At 39.9% G+C, this 8929-nt stretch overlaps 1 long non-coding RNA gene across 1 annotated transcript; it reads right to left on the bottom strand.

Moving 5' to 3' along the window:
* Positions 1–7080: 7080 nt before the first annotated feature.
* LOC141830368 (uncharacterized) lies at positions 7081–8213 on the bottom strand. The gene is made up of 3 exons (XR_012601977.1): positions 8163–8213; positions 7480–7550; positions 7081–7401 (listed from the first exon to the last, which is right to left on the bottom strand). It is a non-coding gene; the product is annotated as an uncharacterized LOC141830368 (long non-coding RNA).
* Between the last annotated feature and the right edge of the window lie 716 nt (positions 8214–8929).

The following is an 8929-nucleotide window of genomic DNA, read 5'->3' as shown; positions in this document are numbered from 1 at the left end:
TTAAAAAGTGTGAATAAATTCATAAATAGACCACAAATAGTTGAGATAAACATTGACGATAACAATTAAGGATCAATAAAAACACTATAAGAGGAGAACCATATGTGAATTTTGTCACTTTTTCTCCGTGGCAGCGAAGCTTTCTCCCCGTGGCTTCGATTCAAAATCCCGCTCTCCCAAAATCATACGGCCAGAATTCTAAAGTTTTGGCCTTTTGAAATTCTACTTGTTACAAGCAAAACAAAAGATGATTTCTTCAAGTTGCAGGGAGTTTCGTTTCCTTCCTTTTTTGTCATCTTTCTTCCAGATTTGACAAAGGGAGCTCATCTTGCTGTTGCGTCCCGCAGTTCATTCATTAAAGGGACTAGAACTTTAGCTCTATCCTTGGGGGAAAATACTGGATTTTGGTTGCGGCATCTGTTAAACCTCAATGGGCAATTGCTGCGCAGCCCCCAGTGATCCTGATGGGAAGGCGAGGAAGAAGAAGGGGAAACAAAGGGAGAAGAGACAGAATCCCTTTTCGATCGATTACAACCGGGGTCAGAGCTCTGGCTTGGGCGTCCTCAGGAATCCCACAGGCCGAGACATCTGCAGCTGGTACGAGCTCGGGATGGAGCTCGGTCGCGGCGAATTTGGCATCACCTACCTATGCACCGAAAAGTCCTCTGGGAGCACTTTGCCTGCAAATCCATCTCTAAGAAGAAGCTGCGCACCGCCGTTGACATTGAGGACGTTCGTCGGGAGGTTGAGATCATGAGGCATTTGCTGGCGATTTTGGGTAGCAGGCGGGATTGGGAGGTAGGTTAGGGTTTTTTTTGGTTTCGAAAGGCGGCGGTGGCTTCCCGCGGCGACGAAGGCTTCCCGCGGCGGCGGTGGCTTCCCGAAGCGACGGATGGCACAGATCGGACTCAAAAACTGTCTTCCCGCGGCGACGAAGGCGAAGGAGGCGGCGGCGTCTTCCCTGGCACAGATCGGGCAGCGTCTTCCCGTGGCGACGAAGGCGGGCGAAGAATCATAGAGATCAGGCGGCGGCAGCGGAGATTTTGGGAACGGGGGGAAGATTTTGGGAAGGCGGGATTTTATTTTCGTCGCCACGGAGGCAGCGGACGAAGCGAGGACAAAGCGAGAAATGGGTTCCACGTCAGCGTCGCGGATGCGTCGCGGAGGAGAAGGCGCGCAGCGGAGCAAATATATATATATATATATATATATATATATATATATATATATATATATATATATATATATATATATATAGGAATTTGCTCCGCTGCGCGCCTCCCCGTCCGCTCCTCGTCCGCGACATCTGACGTGGCTGGGATTTCTCGTTCGCTACTGTCCACGGTGGAAACGAAGCTAAATCCCGCCCGACGCCAAAATCGCGCGGCCGATTCGAGCTTTCGAGTTCTCCCCGCCTCAATCCGAGCTTCCTCCCCGCCGTCTGCTCCACGCCGTCTTCTCCACGCCGATTCAGAGTCCCAAAATCGCCTGCACGCTGCCGGCAATCGTCGCGATTTTGGGAAGAAGAAATCCTGCTCGCGACGCACCCTGTTCCCAAAATCGCGAGGCCCAGACCCCTGCTCGCCCCGTCGCTCCTCTCGCCATCGCGCCCGCCGTCCGGCCCCCTCCTCTCCCCCGTCGCTCCGGTGTCCGTCGTCGCCCTTCGCGCCCGTCATCGCCCTGCACGACAGACGCGACGGCGAGGTAAGGTTTTCCTTGGCTAACCCTAAATCGCGTAACATCGACCCCGGCCCGTCCCACCGCTTTGCGAGGTAAGGTTTTCCGCCGTCGCCGTCGGCTTAATCTCTTCGGGCACATGAAAAGAGAGGAGGGAGTATTAATAATTAATCCTATTTGGGTTTCGATTTGACGAGGAAAGGGTTGTCCATGTGTTGGGTTTAGACCAATGCATAGAAGATGCGCAACGACGCGATCGACTGCGCCCGCGCCGTACACCCCCTCCTCTCCCTGCCCCGTCTGTAACTTCGATTCTGTTTCCTTGATTCGGGCCGGACTTCGCCTCCGGCGCTGATCTCGTCGTCGGTTTTGTGGTGGTGTGTGAAATCAGGCGTTCGAGAAGCACATGCTGGAGAAGGACATCGCGGAGTACATCAAGAAGGAGTTCGATAGCAGTTACGGACAGACTTGGCACTGCATTGTGGGTCGCAACTTCGGTAACCCACTTTTCCTTTTCATCTCTGCACTTCTCCGATTCGATTTCAGTCATCGGTTTCGTGCTGGATTCCTTTTTTTTTTAAAAAAAAAATTGAAGTTCTTGAGGAGTTCATCGTGTTTTTGTGGTTCAACAGTGTGATTTGGTTTATACATCTGTAGATTGCTATGTTTCTCAACTATACCTTTTTTTAGATAGGAATGAAATAAACTCATTATTCACTGAGATGAAAGAAAGAACAAAAAGGTTTGGTGAACTTTCTTGTTTCTGATTCTACTCAATCATGGCCTGTTGCTATGTTCTAACAGCTCGAACTGATTAGGTTACAGTGGTTGTTCACTTAGACAGTATTGATAAACAATTGTTTGGAACCATTATTGTGATGCAAAGTTGGACATATTGAAGACAATCAATTGAGTTATAGCAAGACTGAATCAGTTTATTAAGATTCTGTAATTGCATAAGCAAGATCTGTGCTATGATAGAGCAAATTAAATTAGTTTATGCAAAGGTTGATATCCAATTTCAAGGTTCGAACAGCCGGAAATGGTGTTTATTGTAGCTCATAGAGTTTGTCATGTTTATTTAGACATAAGAGTGATGGTATCTAAGGTTGTAAACGAGCAAGCCAAGGTGATAGTGTTCTAGCTTGTTTATTATCTTATCGACATTGTTCGAGCTTATCTGTGGAAAAGCTCATCAAGCACAAGCTGAGCTTATACTTTTGCCTAGCTGAATTAGCAACATGGTTGTCCTTAGATATGTTGAAACTCCAAATTGTATAGAATAACAAAAATAACAGATACAAATAGTACTATATTGTTTATAGATTTGAATTAAAGATCAAAGAAATCTAAACCTAATCGAGCCTTAGATAAGTTTGTGAATTTCTTTGTTCATGAGCTCTTCATGAACTTTCTTTGTGAATGTAAATGAGTTGAGTTTAATTAATGTTCAAGTGCATATATTTTTATATCGAACAAATATAGCCCAGCTCTTATCAAACCTAGTATCGATTTTGTTCACAAACATCATGTTCATTTACTAATTATCTCCTTGAAATCATGAACTCGAGTGTTCTTGCTAATGTGGCATTTGCTTCGCAGGATCTTATGTAACTCATGAGACCAATCATTTCCTTTATTTTTATGTTGACTCAAAGGCGGTACTGCTATTCAAATCTGGTTAAGTGGAGCACGGATGCTTGCTGCTAATCGATACTTCTAATTCGACGAAGCATGCCTTTAGTCGCCAAGGATGTTCTACACCACCTCTACATCTCCCTCCCTTTAGTTGCCTAGTTGTGTATTTTCAGTTGTAACTACTAAACCAGTGGCAAATATGTATATTAGTAGTTTCAATTGCTACGTAGATGAGTTATGTCTTTTTTCTTGTGAAAATCCTGATTATAAACTATGATTTCAAGTTCCTTCAGGGATGCGATTTTAAAGTAGATGTTTTTGGAGGACCGGAGTCCCTTCAAGGACTAATCGCAAAGCTGAACCTGGTTTAGGATCAGAATTCTGCTGCGGATTGTGTCAATTGGAAAAGAAGGTAATATAAAATCTAAAAACTAACATTTGATTGTTTAGTAGAGAGTTGCTTCTGCATTCTTGCAGACATTTGGGTTATATTATCTTTTGCTACGTTTTTCTATATCTTTTGCACTTGATATACTTTATCAGGAGTTAGTCCAATCATGTGATGATGTTCATTTTCAAATATATTTTCTCATGTTGATTTTCTTCTTTGACATGGAGGTAGCTGTCAATCTGCAAATGTATGGGCTACCTCCATGAAATATATACTTTTCTTGTTCATTCTTCTCAAATATATACTTATCAGGAGCTGGATCAAGCATAAGGATCATGAAATATTTCTTAGCTGAATTATACACACAAGATTTGTCATGGTGGAATAAGCTTAATTATATACATATTCAGGAAAGATAAGTTGCATTATTTCTTCATTTTATCTTTCAGCTGGCAGTAAGCCAAAAACTCTTTGTATCTTCATGTGCTACTTATACAGTTCCCCTCTTAAAGAGTAATCACCTGCACTATTTTTTTTTCTAAACAGAAAAATGCACCAACAATTTACAAGTGCTTGCTATGTTTTTGAGGTTCTTGAATGATCAACAGTGTGATTGTTGAGTTCGAATGTCCATATGAGTCCAAACATTCATGTTTTTCATATCTATACCATTTACATGCTTGTTATGTTTTGAGGGTAGTTTCTTGAATTATCTACAGTGTGATTTGTCGAGTTCAAATGATGTATTAGTGTATGCAGTCATTTCTTCTGCCAAGCATTTGTGTTTTTATGTCTATAATATTTATGTGCTTGAACATGATTCTCATTGACTCAGGCTGCACTTTTGGGCTTGCTTGTTATTCCTCTAAGGATGATTTGGTTGTTGCAAATGCCGGAGATTGCTGTGCTGTCCTTTGTCGCCGAGAAAAGGCAATTGAGCTGTCACATGATCACAAGCCAGATTGCAGTAGCGAAAGGAAAAGAATTAAATCCTTGGGTAGGCATGTCTATGATGGTTATCTCAACGGGCATGTTGATAATCCCTCAAATTGTGCTTTGCTTCCAAGTTAAAACTCTTTGTTTATAGGTGCAAATCACTTGTCTTGGACAACCAGTAAGCCCTACGACATCCATTAACAAGCTAGTAGAATATTGGTTAAGAAAGAGGTCTTCACAAAAGATTCAAGCTACAGTAGGAACCTCAGCTAAAGAATTTGTGATGGTGTTGGTCTACAGTTGGAGCAAGATTTCAGACAACAAATGATAGCGATTTCATTGCATCAAAAGATGCCAATAAAAGAATATTGTTTTGTACTATCTTTTTCTCTTTTATTCTCATCCAATCTTGTCTCTAATGTATACATGTCAACATTTGTACCATTTTCTCATATAAGAACATAATTTGCTCAAATGAGATTGCACAAATTTCTTTTCATTATAGACAAAAAATTGTTGTAGATCTTGATCGAGAATTTCTATGATTTTTCAATGTTATTTTGCTTTTAGCAATTAAATAATATTATCTATGGTTTCACAAATAGATATTTTTATTTTTTAAAAAATATTTTGGATTGAATTTTGTATTTCTATATTTTGTTTTTCTATATAGGATGAAATGAGTATAGATATTGAAGATATTGCTAATAATGTTGTAGAGGAATCTCTAAAGGAGTTAAGTATTGAAAATTAACGCCTAAGTACCGAAAATGATCTTGTAAGTATCGAAAATGTCTGATTACCCACCTTGATGGGTTGAGTACCGAAATTGGTCCTTTAAGTACCGAAAAATGGGCCTTGAAGTACCGAAAATGGTGGATGAAGTACCGAAAATGGGGTGCTAAATACCAAAATTGGGTGGAAAAGTACCGAAAGGGCTGATTACCCACCTTGATGCGTTGAGTACCGAAATTGATCCTTTAAGTACCGAAAATGGGCCCTGAAGTACCGAAAATGGTGGGTGAAGTACCAGAAATGGGGTGCTAAGTACCAAAATTGGGTGGAAAAGTACCAAAAAGGGCTGATTACCCACCTTGATGGGTTGAGTACCGAAATTGATCCTTTAAGTACCGAAAATGAGCCCTGAAGTACCGAAAATGGTGGGTGAAGTACCAGAAATGGGGTGCTAAGTACCAAAGTTGGGTGGAAAAGTACCGAAAAGGGCTGATTACCCACCTTGATGCGTTGAGTACCAAAATTGGTCCTTTAAGTACCGAAAATGGGCCCTAAAGTACCGAAAATGGTGGGTGAAATACCGAAAATGGGGTGCACCCATTTTGGCTGATACTAAAAAGGATTACCCACCTTGATGGGTTGAGTACCGAAATTGATCCTTTAAGTACCGAAAATGGGCCCTGAAGTACCGAAAATGGTGGGTGAAGTACCAAAAATGGGGTGCTAAGTACCAAAATTGGGTGAAAAAGTACCGAAAAGGGCTGATTACCCACCTTGATGGGTTGAGTACCGAAATTGATCCTTTAAGTATCGAAAATGGGCCCTGAAGTACCGAAAATGATGGGTGAAGTACCAGAAATAGGGTGCTAAGTACCCCATTTTGGCTGAGTACCAAAAAGGGCTGATTACCCACCTTGATGGGTTGAGTACCGAAATTGATTTTAAATACCGAAAATGGTGGGTGAAGTATCGAAAATGTGGGTGAAGTACCAGAATGGGGTGCTAAGTACCAAAATTGAGTGAAAAAGTACCGAAAAGGGATGATTACCCACCTTGATGGGTTGAGTACCGAAATTGATCCTTTAAGTATCGAAAATGAAAATGATGGGTAAAGTATCCCCAAAATTGGTCCTTTAAGTACCGAAAATGGTGGGTGAAGTACCGGAAATGGGGTGCTAAGTACCAAAAATAGGCTCGGGTTAGGGTTAGGGTTTGAGGAATCGCGCGATTTTTAAACAGGCTGGGAATTTAAGTCAGTCGACTGAGATGAAGCTGTCACTCGACTGCGTCGATCTCAGTCGACTGGACTGAAACTCCAGTCGAGTCAAAAACATTCTATATCAAAATTTTTAACGATCAGTCGATTGGAATTTTCAATTCAATCGAGTCACTTACGATCTGTATTGAAGATTTTGTATACCAGTCGACTATACTGAAAGGTCAGTCGACTCAAAAACATTATATGCCGAAAGTTCAATGTATCAGTCGACTGAATTACTGAATCAGTCGACTGATATTCTCTATGGTTTCACAAATAGATATTTTTATTTTTAAAAAAATATTTAATGCGACAAAAATCATGATCATCAAAATATCTAAACCATTCCCAATCATATATATCTAATTTAACATTGAAACATCCAGAAAAATTAATCCACAATTGAAAGGTTGCATTGCTCATGTATATTTCATTAAATAGCTATTCTAATTAAACTCGATTCTTACATCGACAACTATGGCTTCTTTGGGACACGGAAAGTACAGTAGTTGATAGTCCTCTGATACCACAAGTATCGTTGATTACACAAATTAGTTTAGTTTAATGTGCTAGAATCATTGGTAAGTGAGATGGATCGATCCAAGAAAAACTGGTGCAAGAGGCTTTCAATAACTTTCTATGAACAACAGATCATGAGTTGCTAGGAAGCTTCCAAATTTATTAGCAAAGATTGGAAGCTCTAGAAGGTGATGCGATGGCTGAAACTTGAAATCTTCAATGCTAGGCGATGATCAACCATATCTATCTGCAGAAGAGAAAGTAAATTTACAATAAAAAATAAGGAAAAAAGCATGCACATAAGGGCCGAAGGAAAGATGATTACATTACGATTTGGTAATGAAGCTTACATCTAGAATACATACTGCTTCTATTTGGTGGAGGAGCTCCATGATTCTGTGGAAGAAAAAGAAGAATGTATAGGCGTCAGGTGAAATTAAATAAATATAGTTTTTGAAACAATATACATTATTGTCAATATGAAAGTAATCAAACAACAAACAAGAAACTAAAGCATAGTAACTTTTTTAAATTACTTTCCAATGAAAAAAAAGAAAATGAAATTTACTTGAAAATTGCCGGGATATTCTGGTACAACACTAGAACCTGCTGAAGTTCAACATATCAAATCGTGTGTAAAAAGGTCAACTGCATTTGCATTGGGAAAGAAATCAGAAAAACACCACTTAAATAACCAGTATATGAGTGCTGATAGTATGGCAGAGAAGACCCAGCTCCAGAAGGGTATGCGCCTCCAACAGGGTATGCGCCATAGCTAACCAAAACATCAACATTTTTAAAAAAAGGATAGGTTGCTTAGATTGATGAACTTACTGAGGTTAGATGTGCAAACCTTGAGCTGGAAACTGGAAAAGATCTGTCAAGACAGAGATGAGGGTATCCTCTGGTGTCAAAATATAAGGCATCTTCTCCCTACAGCAATAGTAGCATGCCAAGGATATGATCAGAAAAGATCAAGGTGGAATTGCACTATAAAAGAGTAATTACCAGATAAGCGAAGGAACGTTTTGCTCCAGCCACATGTGGATAATCTTGTACCATAGGACCGGTTATGCAAAAAAAAATACAAGTGAAAAGTAACTCATAAAATCATTAGAAGTAATAAAAAAATGTTCATAAAACTAAATGTTAAACTTGAGTGAGAAAATAGGAAAACAAAGCAGCATCATAAGGCTGTCCATATGGGAAGTAGACAAAGTAATAACACTCTCATCCCAGCAGTAGCAACTAGTGGGAAGGTATGATTGGAGCTAATAAGGACTTGCCAGGCAGACTAGGAAAGAAAACATAAGGACTACCAGGCTGAGTCCATTCACAAGATCAACTTAGATCCACTCAAGTTAAACTATTCAGTGAATATTGTATACAAAATTCAACTTTGGTGATTGAAATGATGATATCTTTAGGAATCATATAATAGTTTAAAACATAGGTCAAATGAGGTTACAACAACTTTTTAAAAAATAAAGGGTTGTATTAAAATTTGAAATAGTTTACGAGGTCATGGTGCATTTTAGTTAACTAGGTTATTCAACAGAAATTTGAGAAGTAAGATAAACATGTTAGGTAGCACCTACTCGAGTAAAGCATCTATAGACAGTCTATGGAAGGATTCCATGGTAATCGCTATAGCTTGACAACCAATTAAACCTAGTAGTGAGCTCCAATAGATGAAATAAAATGAGAAAACATACATTGAGATAATACAAACATTATTCAAAAGTCCAATCAGTTCTAGAATTAAACAAGTTGAA

The sequence above is a fragment of the Curcuma longa genome, chromosome 6 (genome assembly GCF_044706935.1).
Source record: "Curcuma longa cultivar G26 ecotype Majalengka, Jawa Barat chromosome 6, ITB_CL_G26_1.1, whole genome shotgun sequence".
In the NCBI taxonomy this organism is placed as follows: domain Eukaryota; kingdom Viridiplantae; phylum Streptophyta; class Magnoliopsida; order Zingiberales; family Zingiberaceae; genus Curcuma; species Curcuma longa.
The sequence above is the reverse complement of the archived record's forward strand: the minus strand, read 5'-3'. Positions and strand labels throughout refer to the sequence as shown.